A 14,456-nucleotide genomic window follows, 5' to 3' on the forward strand; every position below is an offset into this window, starting at 1 on the left:
ATTATTCGTAGTGGTTTTACATTATTGACTAAAGTATATTCGTGAAATCCAGTTGTTTCATCCAATCACGTTTGTGTATGAATTCCTTAAATTCTAATATATTTCTTTTTCTTTGTAATTAAACTTGACTGGTTTGTAATAAAGTTTTCCTTATCGGTTGTCTTTGAAATGTTAGTAACAATGAGTTTTATTACAAAAGTGTTTTAATTATATATAAAAAAATATATTTTTATTTTGAAATTAAAAAATCATTTTCATCATCACCAAAGGCAGAAATACCTAGACTAGTTCCGATTTTATTTTAAGTAATATTTCACGAAAAAAGGCAAAAGATTACTGTGTTTCCTGGCAATTTTCATAAAATTGGCCATTTTTAGTAATTTAGGTTATAAAAATTAATCTCCTTACAATTTTAACATTTCAAGTTGTACCAAAATATTATTTAAAATACGTGTTTGTAAGATTCCAGTAAGTCAATCTTATTTAAAAATTAGTGATTCCCATTTTAGACACTGAAAACAAAACATTCCACATTATCTTTCTAAACTATTGCAGAGCTTAAAGATTATTGTACTATGTTAAAGCGATGTTGTTTGCCTAACCGTTATGGAGAAAATTTATAAATTATTTTTACAAAAATGCCCACATTATTCTTATGGAGAATAAATTAACTGTTGTAGTTATGGATACATTTTAATTGAACTAGGCAATTTTGTTTATTTCAATTTTTGTGTACTTTTTAAATAAACATTTTCTTTTGCCAAAATAGTTTTCATTTCAACACCGATCACTTCAATAATTTTGAATATACGTTTATTTGTTGCTAAGACTAGTCATCAAAACATGTATGTCAAAAGACACTATATTTAGAGAAGATATGTGTGTTTGAATAGGAATGGTTTTCAAGTAAAATAGATAAATAAATTATAGATAACTGGAGAAAATCCCCATTAACATTTTTCTTAAAGACCCTATAACCTTTGAGGGGTTCAAAGGAGGAGAAGGTATTTTTCTTAAACTCATTTTTGAAGCATGGTAACTACCCCATGGCGAGATTTGTATAAATACGTGCGTTAGACTTTTGTTTTGCTACCGGTGTTTATATATTTATATAATAATACTTTCTAGCTTCATCGATGACAAAAACCAACTTTCGATTCATAACATTACGAAAATTTAAGGAACAAATAAAAAATATAATTAAAAATCCATCGAATTATACACACATAACAACGCTTAATGGATTTAAGATTCAAATCGGTTCTTTAGAACAGAATGCAAACTTCATTTCATCTATTGAGATCCTACAACCAAGCGAGGAGAGAGAATACAAAAATAAAACATGAAAGACACGAGGTCCCTTGAATATATAAAAGTTCCAATCGTCCAACGAATATTGGTTTTTCTGTATATGCAATATATTGGTACACAAACCTTAGAGAAAAAAAAAACTCTTATGAATACACGATATAAAGAAGTTCTCGACTATAAATGATATAAAATCTGATATTTTTAAGAACTTGACTAGCTTGATAGTACTGTAGTAACTTCTTAAATGAAATGTTTAATCTAGACATACAACAGTTATTTTGAATTTTAACTAATATGTATAACTAGATGAAACTACTAAAATAAAATATTTCCTCAATTATATTCATAATAACCTTTTTCAATATGTACTGTTTATGTACCCAGTTGTGCAGCTGTAAGATGGTGGATCGGGTTTGAAAGCAGACCCAACTGCCCTTGATCGTAGTGATTTTACTAAATGGTCTTGGATAAAGAAATAAACACTGGCAATAGTCAGCATCAAAGCTACACAATTAGTTTTGAGATAAAAAACTCTTCTCTGGATTTTTACGTTCGAAAAATACGTGAAATCTTTTAGGCTCCGTTGAATGTCAAATAAAAGTGTGTTGTCAGTCACACTGGCTGTCACTATGGATGACTCTCATTGACGTCAAACATTTGACACACTTGACTCATAACATTGGTTTTTAATATATTCGAATATTTATAAAAATATGATTTTATAAAGATAGGTTATTTGTTAAGTATAGTTGTTATGTCCATCAAACCCCCACCCCACTGGCTCTTATTTTTTTCCAGAAATCTTTTTTGTTTTTTTCACACAACAAACACAAAAATACATTAACACAAGAAAAAAAACAATAACCACCTTAGGTTAAAACCTATGTCGGTGGATTTATACACTTCCTTAAGTTCTAAAAATCGAAGAGGCGGTTTTGTCCGCCTAATCGAATGTTGGTTGGGTAAATATATTCGTCTTTCAACACTATTCGCAAATTTTGTCCTTGCGTGGATACTGTATGCTAGGTGTGATACTATAGTTTAAATTTAATACTATCTTGCCAGTAATTTGGCCTGATGATTACCAGTATGAGTGTACGAAATTATCGCGAATTTGATATTTTTAAAGAATATTTACTATCTCGAAATGGTTTAGCATAAAAGTAAAAAAAAAATGGAAATGAGAATATATGTTAATGATTTTTGACACAATGTAATCAAAACACAATTGGAATCTGTTGTCTCATAAGCGCCTAATAAAAACGGACAATTCCTCTTCCAACCATTGTACCATCCAAATTAATCTTACGATCCAACTGATTTCTTTAAAACGACGTACACTTGGCAACGAGGCCTTAAAAACCTGCTCGGCCCCCAAATGATGGTTATACAGCTGGCATTTTGGTCGTGAACAGAGAGCTAGGTTTGTAAACATAGCTTTCTGTAAAAGGGAACATGGTAGTGTGGGAAAAAATAGCTTTATTTTTAAAATGTGTAAGTAAGTTGTGCAAATGCGTATTAGTGGTTAGTTTAAACTTAAAGTAAATTACCGTCACATTTTATAACTATCAAAAGCATGTGTCATTTTAATTCTCTATGCCCATGTGGAATACATTAACTTGGCTTGTTGCTATGTTAAAGTCATAATTAAAGAATAAAGTTACGACCAAGCCAAACAATCAAAGCTTATAAACTCAAGGAGCTTTAGAATGTTAAACTTCATATTAATCCAGAAAAAATTAAGCATTATCTAACATGAAAATACAATAACCGTTAATAAGGATAAAATATGGCTGGTTAGGCTGTTATGCAAATATTTATTTCGTAAAACTCTTCCATTCCAATAACAAACTAAAGGTTATAATTACAATTCATTGACGTCTGCAGAGATCCCGTGCCTTGTAATAACATTAACGCGACACGTCTATACTGCAGTAATTAACCTGGGAATTCGTTGCGATATTGCAGCTTCATTTGATTTTAAACTGCTCATTCCGACGTAGTGAATAGTTTTTCGGGTTTTAATTAGACTGCAAGGTCAACTTGATAGTTAGACTTCAGTTGTGTACGAAATATTTAGCAAGTTGGATAGTAATCAATAAGAAATACATTCACATTAAAATTCAATGTAATAATTAAATTAACATTTAAAAAGTGTTATTTATTAGTTTGATTTTTGTGTGTAGTTGAACTAGAACGATATGTTTGTATAGTAACTAAGAAAAGCGGAATACATTTCTGGTGCGAGAGCACGAATGAATGGCGATTTCGCAAATAAACCTCCCTTTCCACTAAATAACCCGTTAAAGTTTTTCACGTAGTAACTGGACAGTAAAAATAACCATTTAGGATCGTGTAAGGTTAGTGAATATAGTGAATGACCACTTTAGATCTAGTAAACCACAGCAACCTTGAAACCACAGTCAAATACTGGTTATAGTCAATACACTTGATTTCTGGTGATATTTTGTGTTTCCTTGCAAAAAAGAAAGCATCTTTACCAAAACTTTAAAACAAAAGTAATCCAAAATCGCATCCAAAGTAATCCGAAACTGTAATTTCTAGCTATTGACTAGTTACACCCAAAGTTCTGATCCAGTAAATGACCGGCTGTTGAAATAATTTTGTATTTAGATTTTGCCTTAAATTGAGTGCAGAATTGTTTCTTAACATGTTTACTGTGAATTATTACATATAATATATTGTAGTTTCCATCAATAATAAAAGAATCAAGCCAAATAATACTTACCTGTTGGTACGTGCCACTGTAGTGGGAAGCTTGAAGATGGATAGAATGAAACTTTTAAAATTGTTTGTGTTACAAAAAGATGATTAATTTTCAATTTTAACCAGTGACAGGGTAGATACCAACCAAGCTATAATCTTCCTTTAAAGAACGCTTGTGATGGAGTAAGTGTATGACATTTTTATATAAATACGTTTTATACGAAACAGTTATTCACTTATGCACTATCCCTAAAACACCTAAAGATTGTAGACTTATTTAAAACACAACAATATCAATATTCACGATAACTTATAACAACTTGAATTCCATTTTATTCTAATCTACAAAACAAATATTCTGGAAATAAAAATCGATTTGATTAAATTCAATACCATTTAAGATCTCATTGTTTGTTGGATATAATTAAACTAGTTTGCATAACAATTTAAACTTAATTTTTAAAACTTGTAAGAAAATGCAAACCTTCTTGTATTAAAATATCATCCATTGTAATCGGTTTTAATTAGTCCGTAAACCGATTAGTGATCCCAACTTGAGAGCTGTCGAGTGCAGAAGCAATCAGCTGAAATCCAATCAGCTCTTTGGTTGTGTTGTCTGAAGTGGTTGACTTTTGAATGAAGGTCGAACAAGAACCGGAATGTTCAATCCAATAGTCAATGGTTAAACGCACATTTAGGTGAGGTTTAAACATGAACTACATGGCGTGCAACTTATAATTTTGTACATAGAATTTTATTAGGATCGGCTAACTAACTAAGAATTAGCTACTAATTAGTTTAAAGCCCTATAACATATTTTATAAAACGTAGTAAATATGACAGAGAGAATTTTACATTATGAAACACTAAGTAAACATTTACAGGGAATAAATATGCGATTTTAAAAGAAACTAATAAAAAGTCACCTTTGAAATTCCTGATCTTAGACAGAAATTGGTAAGAATGAATCTGAATTACCTGAAAAATTCTGACAACCTTATGTTCCCACTTTATATTCTTAGTGTTCAACAATCAAATTCAACACTGGAAGTTAATTCTGATAAAATTAAATTAAACACGGCATTTGCTTTAGACCCGTCCCCCTTAAACTTATAAATAAAATAAATATACGACAACGTTGTACATAATGCAATCAAGAATTATTATGTCCAGCCATAACCAGTATAACTGGACTATGGGAGAATGTGTATTCCAGTACAGAACAAAGAGATAGATTTGGTTAATATACACACAAACATCGACCAAAATTGAAATTTTATTTAGATTGTACCTACATTTAATGATTGTAAATAATATTTTATTAAATCGTATTTTTTCTTGTTTGTAGGGATTTGTTGTGAAAGCTTAGTATTATTATTTAACGAATTAATCAAATTTGTGACATTAATTTAAAATGCGAGTAGTTCTGTAAAATGAACGGTTTGAAAAATTTTGACAAGCTTTATAAATACGTTTTCTATACATTGGTAAGCTATACAATTTCTAAGGCCTAGTTTCTTTGAAAACTAATATTCCAATAGATAAATTGTCTATAAAATTTAATTAAAAAATTTCCGCTATGAAATTATTTAACTTTAACATTATATAAATAAAAGTTACTCAACAACGTTCACATTTATTTTACTATCAAAAATTCAATTTCCAGAGATAATAGTACTTAAATAATTTATTTATAGAAAATAATTCATCACAAACTAGTATTAAAATTGCATGGTCCACATGAATTATTTCATTCCATTATGGAAATAGTGGTTTTATATAGAAATGTCAAAGTAGACTACATAAGTTACAAGTATTAGAAAGTTTTGGCGATGTTATGTTTATATGTTTATGTGATGATTATGTTTATGGTACATGCCAATGTATGTGTTGTGGCTATAGTTTATCAATACAACAACTGTAACTATCGTATTGAAGTCAAGTATACGAGTATGCTGCAGTATTACACTAAACGTACACAAATAGATTATAAAAGACATAAGTCTTTAAGTAGCACAAACATAATTATACTTATCAGACATGACTATTAGTAATAGAATGACTATAAGAAAATACTTTAGAAAGAATAAGACTAAGTAAAAGGCGTTAAAACAGTAGCCAATAAAGATTTGTGGAAGCTTTAACTACTGTCATAAAGATTGTAACGGTGCTATAACGGCTCATCATTTTATGGTACGTTTCTAGCTCAGTGGCTGATTTATACAAAGTAATGTCCCATTTTGTTCTTTAGCGTTAGATATGATATTTGTAACTAATTTAACTTAAATTAAGAAAAATACCAGGTTATCATACTTAGCTTTGTTAACTATTGCAACACCTCTCCAAATCAATAATGAAAAAAATTGTATCCAGGATTGCTACAGTCTCTCGATTATACTCGCTTTTCCATTGTCTAAACATATTGTTAAAGCATATAATAAAGTTTTATCTCTGAAAATATACCACTAAAACAAACCAGAACCAAAAAATTGCTTGTGCATAAGCATTTCTCATTTTTCTCCTTCCCATTTTATTACCATACGAGTACGGTAAACACATTTTGAGCGAGTGGCATACGATATATTTCATCATCCCTGTCCTAAACTAACCTAACAAAACCGTCAAAACAGGTAGATACGTTTCCACTGACGGTCTCAACAGTCACTATTCATAAGTTATTTGAGAGGTTACATCAGCCACTCGGCTGATACCACTAAGCCGAGTAGTTACTAACCTACAATACTACGAGTACACAAATGTACAAATGTTTGTAGTACTACGAGTAATACAAGTTACTACGAGTAGTAACTGAGTAACCGAGTGGTTACTCGGTTGTAACCACTCGGCGTTAGTGGTTACAAAATCATTCACGCCGAGTGGTTATGCCTTCAAATCTGAAGGTCGCTGGTAAAGCGAGATCGTTTGCAGAACCAGATGCCATTTGTCATTGGGCTATGAATTAATGGTGCTATCTAAAAAAAAAGGTTGACGTTTTATAGTAACAAGACCAGGGTTTGGACCGTTCCCTTTCAAAACTTAAAAATACCATTGGCGTTAATAACACAAACATTTTATGATTATTGCTAGATTTATCGCGCTAACGGACACTTATATCATAGTATAAATATTATATTATATGGATTTGAACGATTGGAGTTTTTGGCCAATGAGAACCTTCAAACGAAAAAGTAAATCGGTCCCGGGTCCAGGTTTTACCATGAGACCTATGGTAATAGCTTATCCCCCATATGAGGAATCCGCTAAAACACAAAAATATATATTAACTTAATAAACTTATAAATATTTTAATTATTTATCAAACACAGTATTCACAAACTAAATCGACTCAAAAAATCCTTTTAACTTCTGTTGGTCTCTCCTATCCTTCCGGCCTTTAAAACTTCCCGACTCAAGAGTTTAGTTTCCTAACACAAATACTGTTATCTTTGTTCCTATAAGAAATACATTTAATTTATTCACCTCTGTAATAATGGTCATAGCATTTGAAATCTAAAAATCACTTTTTTCTAACTACTTCAAAAATGTCAGCAATTTAAGTTTTGTTTTTTGGCAAATATAATAATAGTCTTTTTCTTTTTAAGTTGATAGGCTACCGTTAAAATGTTAACTAAGAAATATCATTGTTTGAGTAAAAAAATAAATATTCCTGATTGTAGAAATTGTATGAGTATTTCTAATAAACGTTGGGGAGCGAGGTGGTATAATGGTTATAGTGCGGGACTTCAGTCCCCGAGTTCCCGGGTTCAAATCCCGCTAAATCGCCAATGGATTTTATATAAGTGATAATGCTGTAACCCCTAGGTCTAGCCTGTGAAAAACAATCCTGGGCTCGTGCCTAGCGTCCTAGCAAAAAAAGTTCCAATAAACGTTGGTTGTTAATGATAGGTATTATGTGGACGGTTTGTGCATTGTCTTATCTGTCCCTACGTATTTACATAAAAGGTTTTCAATATTTAATAACACCTAATTAAACGTTGCATGTATACAAATAGTTATTAAATCATTCCAGTAGGATATTTCCATCTAAATCGGAAAGAAAAACAATACTTAAAACCATAAAAATAATAATTTTCAAATTGAACCTAACTGTAGTTTTTTGAGACTTTTACTACATTATCAATACAAATAAAAATTGAGTTAACAAAACACCTATAAACACGTTACAAACCAGATGAATCGCTTGAATGAATATCGGATTGGGAAACTCGTTACTTATTCAGAACAACTCTTCTACTTCAATCCAACTTGAGAAAAGTAAATTCACTGACGTCGTTTGTTCTGATTCTGTATTTTCAAACAAGGAAAAACCTGGATTAGAAATCAACAAGGCGTTTGAAATATTACTGCTCAAAATGTTATAAACGCACAGTAAATCTGTAAATGACTTGGCCTACAAACACTAGTGTTTGCTCAAACTATTGTGGATACCGTTGCTATCAAAGGTTGAAGCAGAGTGAGGATATAAAATAATATACGGAATATACAGCTTTTATTTCCCTTTTATTCTAAAGCATTCCGTTGGAAGGTATGGGGGTTTAGTGAGTGGGAGAAAATTTCGCGCCGTTCCGGCCAAACCTCGCATGCGGGGTTGGTTCGGCAGATTGGCCACAACCTAAACCCCAACTCTCACTTGTTAGCTGCGGAGAGCTACCTTCTGCCACTGGGTGTTGGTCCACCTACAGAACCAAGTGAGGGGGGCCCTAGACTAAGGTGTAATGCGATCCGTGCCAAGAGTCTTGTGGCACTGGGGGCCTAATATTCAGTGTCTTAACGGAGCCTTCTGGGAACCAGGGGTAACCCAGTCGTACACACCCCTTACCTCTCTAATCGGGTCACTGGGGAGGTGGACTTAAATACCTGGTATTCGTGAGAACAATGTAGACAGTCTGACCCAAATGGAGGAGGAAGGTCTACTGAAATCTGACGATGACGACAAGCTCGCAGAAACCGGAAAGGAACGAAAAACGACTTTCCAGGGGCGAGTTGCAAAGATGGAGGATAGCGGATGCTTTAGCCAAAGGCGAAAAGGTGCTATCCAGAAGTGAGAGGAGGCTGGTGTGGGCTGCCAAGCACCCTAACTCTGCTGCCTGCAAAGCCAGTTCCTCCGGGAACTAGGATGCTGGGAAAAAGCAGAGCAAGGGTGGTACCCCCAAAGCTGACTCTAATGAAGCCTCCAGGAAGAAAGGTGGAGGCTGTGCTGACGCAGCCACAAAGGATTGGCTGGTCAAGCAAGTTCAGGAGCTGAGACCTTTCAGGGAAATCTCGCTACGGCTTGCCCCAGCCAGAGACCTTGTGAAAGCTGTGAAGGTATATTTATGTGCCCAGCCCTACAAGGTCTGCGTATGAGATCCCTCGTACGAAAATCGACTTTCCAGGGGTGAGTTGCAAAGACGGAGGATAGCGGATGCTTTAGCCAAAGGCGAAAAGGTGCTATCCAGAAGTGAGAGGAGGCTGGTGTGGGCTGCCAAGCACCCTAACTCTGCTGCCTGTAAAGCCAGTTCCTCCGGGAACTAGGATGCTGGGAAAAAGCAGGTCAAGGGTGGTACCCCCAAAGCTGACTCTAATGAGGCCTCCAGGAAGAAAGGTGGAGGCTGTGCTGACGCAGCCACAAAGGATTGGCTGGTCAAGCAAGTTCAGGAGCTGAGTCCTTTCAGGGAAATCTCGCTACGGCTTGCCCCAGCCAGAGACCTTGTGAAAGCTGTGAAGGTATATTTAGGTGCCCAGCCCTACAAGGTCTGCGTATGAGATCCCTTGGCCTATTGATGGGAGACCAAAGGGAAGAACAGGTCACCATAGTCAAGAGGCTCTCACGGTTCACCAAGGACCTGGGATTTGACGGAGAATGAGGACCTGTGAACGAGGGTGCACAATAAGCTGTTCTAGCTGCGATGCAATCCCATGGTAACTTGTAAGCCTGGCCCTCTATTAAAAAAAAAAAAAAAAAGCATTCCGTTTTAAACTTTAAACGTCAAGCTTGTTTTCTTATGAGTAATAGTTTACGGAAAGTTAAATAAGTGTATTTTACCCACCAGGTCTTACATGCATAATAATTTAATCCATGACATTCAACCAATCAATCATGGTGAATAGAAAAAAATTAAAACATCGACTATTGAAAACAGTAGCAAATATAAACGCAATGTTTTGTTTCAGTGTCAAAACACAGCGATTCTCTGCCGATGTTTCCGATTGGTCGACTCCAGACCGTTGTCTATTATACTGTTCAGTGAATTTGATACCATAACAATATTGGCTGTCAGAAGTCTCGTGGACCTATTGAATCAAGCTATTTATAGACATGTATTGTGTATTTATGATAGGCTAGTCATAGACATGTATTGTTTATTCATGATAAGCTAGTCGTATTGCATATTTGTGATAAGCTAGTCGTAAACATTTATTGTAAATGTATAACTACGTATATATGTTGTGTATGAACGGCATTGTAGGCTATGTGTTATTATGTCTGTAATAAGTTATGTAACAAAACAGTCTATTAAAATCAATGTTTTATTTATTACCTTGATGTTTTTGATTTTGATTTGAAGCTACGGTGTAATGTTAGTTTACGCAACGATAGCGTGAAGATAGTTTTAACGATACGAGTTTAAAATTTAAGTTACGAGCCTTGATGAGTGCCTTAAAAACTTCTAAGAGTGTCGTTAACACTATTTATGCGAGTTGGGTACATTACTTTACCTACGACGGTGTTTCAATTACTAAAATCACTACTCATGAGAGAGGTTATGTTTTCGTTTATAACCTCTCATTGCCGCTGACAGTGATGCAACGAAACATTGTACCAAACACTAATTGCACCACTCAACAACTAAATTGGCCTGAACAGCTGATTAGTTGCAATTCGAATTGTTGCAATTTTACTTCTTCTCTCTAAATCCTGGAACCTCATGGGTCTGTTACCAGTGTTGTTATGAGTAAAACTGTGCTGTTATGAGAGTAAACAATGCTGTTATGTGAAACTTTTCAATTTTAAGAACTGAACTGAAACGGCTACTTTGAAAAACGGTAGTAGGTAAAAGAGATATTACAAATTCATTGTACTGCATATCTCTGTTTATAAAGCAGATGTTTACGTTTCGTGTGAATTTACGATGGTAAAAATTACCTAATATCTGCCATGGTTTCTTTAGTTAGGGAAAAATAAATAATTATCATATAAAAATGCGTTTAAAGAATTTCACAAAGTTAAAAAATAATTTTTGATTATATTTACAACAATGATGTTGCCTATTATATTCTTTTAAAATAAATACCTAGAGAATTGTAGCCTACATTATTTCATCCCCCTTAAATACGTATTCTTTTTAAGAATTTTTGTAACACATGTTGGTTTTCGAACCACTCGTCCTTGGCTTTTCAAGCAAGGGCTCTTGAAATAATTGTAAGCAATTACTAGTGACTAACCTCCACACAAGTTGTCTTAAACGTCAAAGGCATTTAATCCATCAAAAGTCGGGAGTTTTTTTTATCTATTCACATTGAACATTGAATAAAGATTGATTAATATTTGATGTCAGGTAAAAACACATAACACTAAAATTACACACTAAAATTAACTACATCTGACCATAGGCATTTACCTAGTACTGGATTCAATCCCTCAAGGCATTTGTTAGCATAGTGACGTACACGTAATATAGCAGGTAAGCAGTCTAGTTTACATAATACAACATGGCGCTGCTACATGAGGTTAGTGTATCTCGACTACTAATTATGTTACACTTGATGAGACGTATAGTGTTTAGGGGTTGATATTAATTGCATACATTGATTAAGATTCTGAAAGCAATCAACTTATGGTAGAAAGGCAGAAAGGTGTAAAATTCTAGATCTGCTGAGTTCACTACTTGGTGACTTGGTGACCTCATTAAGGGTGACTTTTAGTGGAAGGTGGTTCTCCAATAAGGAAAGGGTTCTTTTTAGACTCCTTTCGTATCAGGTAACGTATAACGTATAAGTACTATAATGTATCAGTATAGTAAGTTCATTGTCGACTTTTATGGTCAATTTGCTGGGATATAGAACACTCAATTGTTCAAAAATGCCTCTTTAGTAAATTATCCGCCTTTTAAGTCTCAAAAACTATTTAATATATCTTTATGAAATGTTATAAACAATTGGTCAAGTTATAATCTATTTCAACAAAATTGTATTAATAAAAAAAAACTGTTTGTTCAATAATAAAGGTTGTTTTAATTATTAAAACTTATATTACTAAATAATGGCTGATTCTATTAAACACTTTCCAGAAAACTTGTATTTAGTATTTGATATTCCCTGTCACAAGACATCAAGCTAAAAAATATTAAATAAGCTGAAAAATCACAATTTTCAGGTGCTAAGTGAGGCGTACCATAATTTTTGTTTTGTTACAACCAAATTAATCTATGTATTGGTTAAGCTGTTGGCATGTATATCTATGTATATAATACGTTAGAATAAAATAAAATAAACCAAGGCCGCATGGCCTAATTTTGCCTTATTTTAATTGCACAACTAAAAATCGAGATTTAACAATTAAGTTCTACTATTATCAGGTGTTTTTTAAAGATGTTTTTGAACATGCAGTTGTTTGGGAATTTTAAATCCTAAATAAAAGTTTCAAAGGTATTTTGCCATGAGATCAGCAATTTTTTTGTAATGTAAGTTATAAAATTTAACATAGTTGCAATTTTGGAACCATAAAACATTTCTTATTTATTTTACTAAAATAGATTACGACTTGATAAAACTGTTCGTAATGTCGTAAAGATATCGTAAGTAGTTATTGAGATGTAAATTCAAAACAAAAAAAAACAAATAGCAGACAAGTCACTAATTTATTTTTGGTTTTCGTTTTACAACGTTTTTAAACGGCTGCCATTTTTGACTCGGTTGTCTGTTCGAGTTCGGGCCTTAGGTAATGTGTTCTACTAACTAAGACTTTAATAATAAATTAAAAATTAAATTAAATTATTTTGATAGCAAACTTGACCTATGCTGCTATTTGGGAATTTTGCCTGACTCCTCGTGGGCTGGCTCCCTTAGGGATAAAAATAGTAATAATATATTAAAATACCATAGATTTATGGCTGTTATTGATATACCAAATCTCATAACTTTATCCACAATGGTAAAAATATATTACGCCGTTACGGGACTCTTCAATAGTACTGTGTAAGGATATATGTTAAATTCTCTTGATGTAGTACTTCATAATAAATCTTTAAAACGCTTAAGTCATATAATTTATTATTTTTATTATTGAATATTAATTAATTACTAGTATTTTACCCTTCAGTGGTACCAAAATGCAGATGATCAATTTTTCGTTAACTATAAGAGACATTCTCTACGAGGTATTTTTATAATTATCTAATTACATTTGGTACCACTGAAATCAAGAAATAAAAAAGGAAGAATTTATAGAACATCATTTTCTACTCTTTATATTTGCATCACATCCACCTTCCGTGCCCCATGTAATATTCAAGAAGCACAAAGAAATTGTTTTCAAGAAGATGAACTGCGCTGTCAAAATATAATTCATTTGCTTTACCTGTCTGCACTTTAACATAATTTATTTCCAGTGGCATTTATTAAAATCGAGCACATCTATTCTGAAATATTAAAGCGAAACTTGAATAATCTTTTCAATACAGTATACGACTAATTTCATATTTTATGCACACAATATTTAATCTTGTTATGTTCTATTTACCAAAGAAAAGTTATAATTTCGTCTTATAACTAGTTAGGTAAATCAATTTGTCCCATTTAAATAAGCATCGCAACAGTTTTTGGACTCATACCTAACGTTTTGAAACTAATTTGTATATTTTAATTAATTTATTATAATAAACAAACTTTAGCTCCTGTAAAGCATTTAGCACATGCTATATTAGATTTGGAGCTTTTTCGTTCAATGTTAATGCACACTAGATTAGAGAAAATAGATAGTCCCTCTAATATCCATGTGTTGAAGTAACAATGTAATCAAATGTTCATCTATTTAACATACAATAGTAATAATTCTTTTCACACCAAAAACAAATACAGCTCATATAGCAATGTTTATAGATCATAGAATGAACGTACTCCTCAATGGAATCGTGTTTTGAAACAGCTAGTGCTCTCGTCCAGTATATTTTGTAGCAATTATAAGTATTATTCATCGTAATGAGTTTTTGCCAACTTTAAAGCCTTTATTTCTGACAAAATCGATAAATCAACTATTAATCCTACATTATGCTATTTATCTCTTTTAGTTACTTGGCCAATGACATTTTAACCTAGTTTAAGTGCACAATTTAAACATATCCATTTAAAAGATAGGAAGCTGTTTAGTCAACATCATCGCTCAAAAAAACACACATAGTAACAGGCTTCAGATTTTA

This window comes from Macrosteles quadrilineatus, unplaced genomic scaffold, assembly GCF_028750875.1.
Source record: "Macrosteles quadrilineatus isolate MER2022 unplaced genomic scaffold, UCM_ALF_1.0 Scaffold_4__1_contigs__length_99947679, whole genome shotgun sequence".
In the NCBI taxonomy this organism is placed as follows: Eukaryota; Metazoa; Arthropoda; class Insecta; order Hemiptera; family Cicadellidae; genus Macrosteles; species Macrosteles quadrilineatus.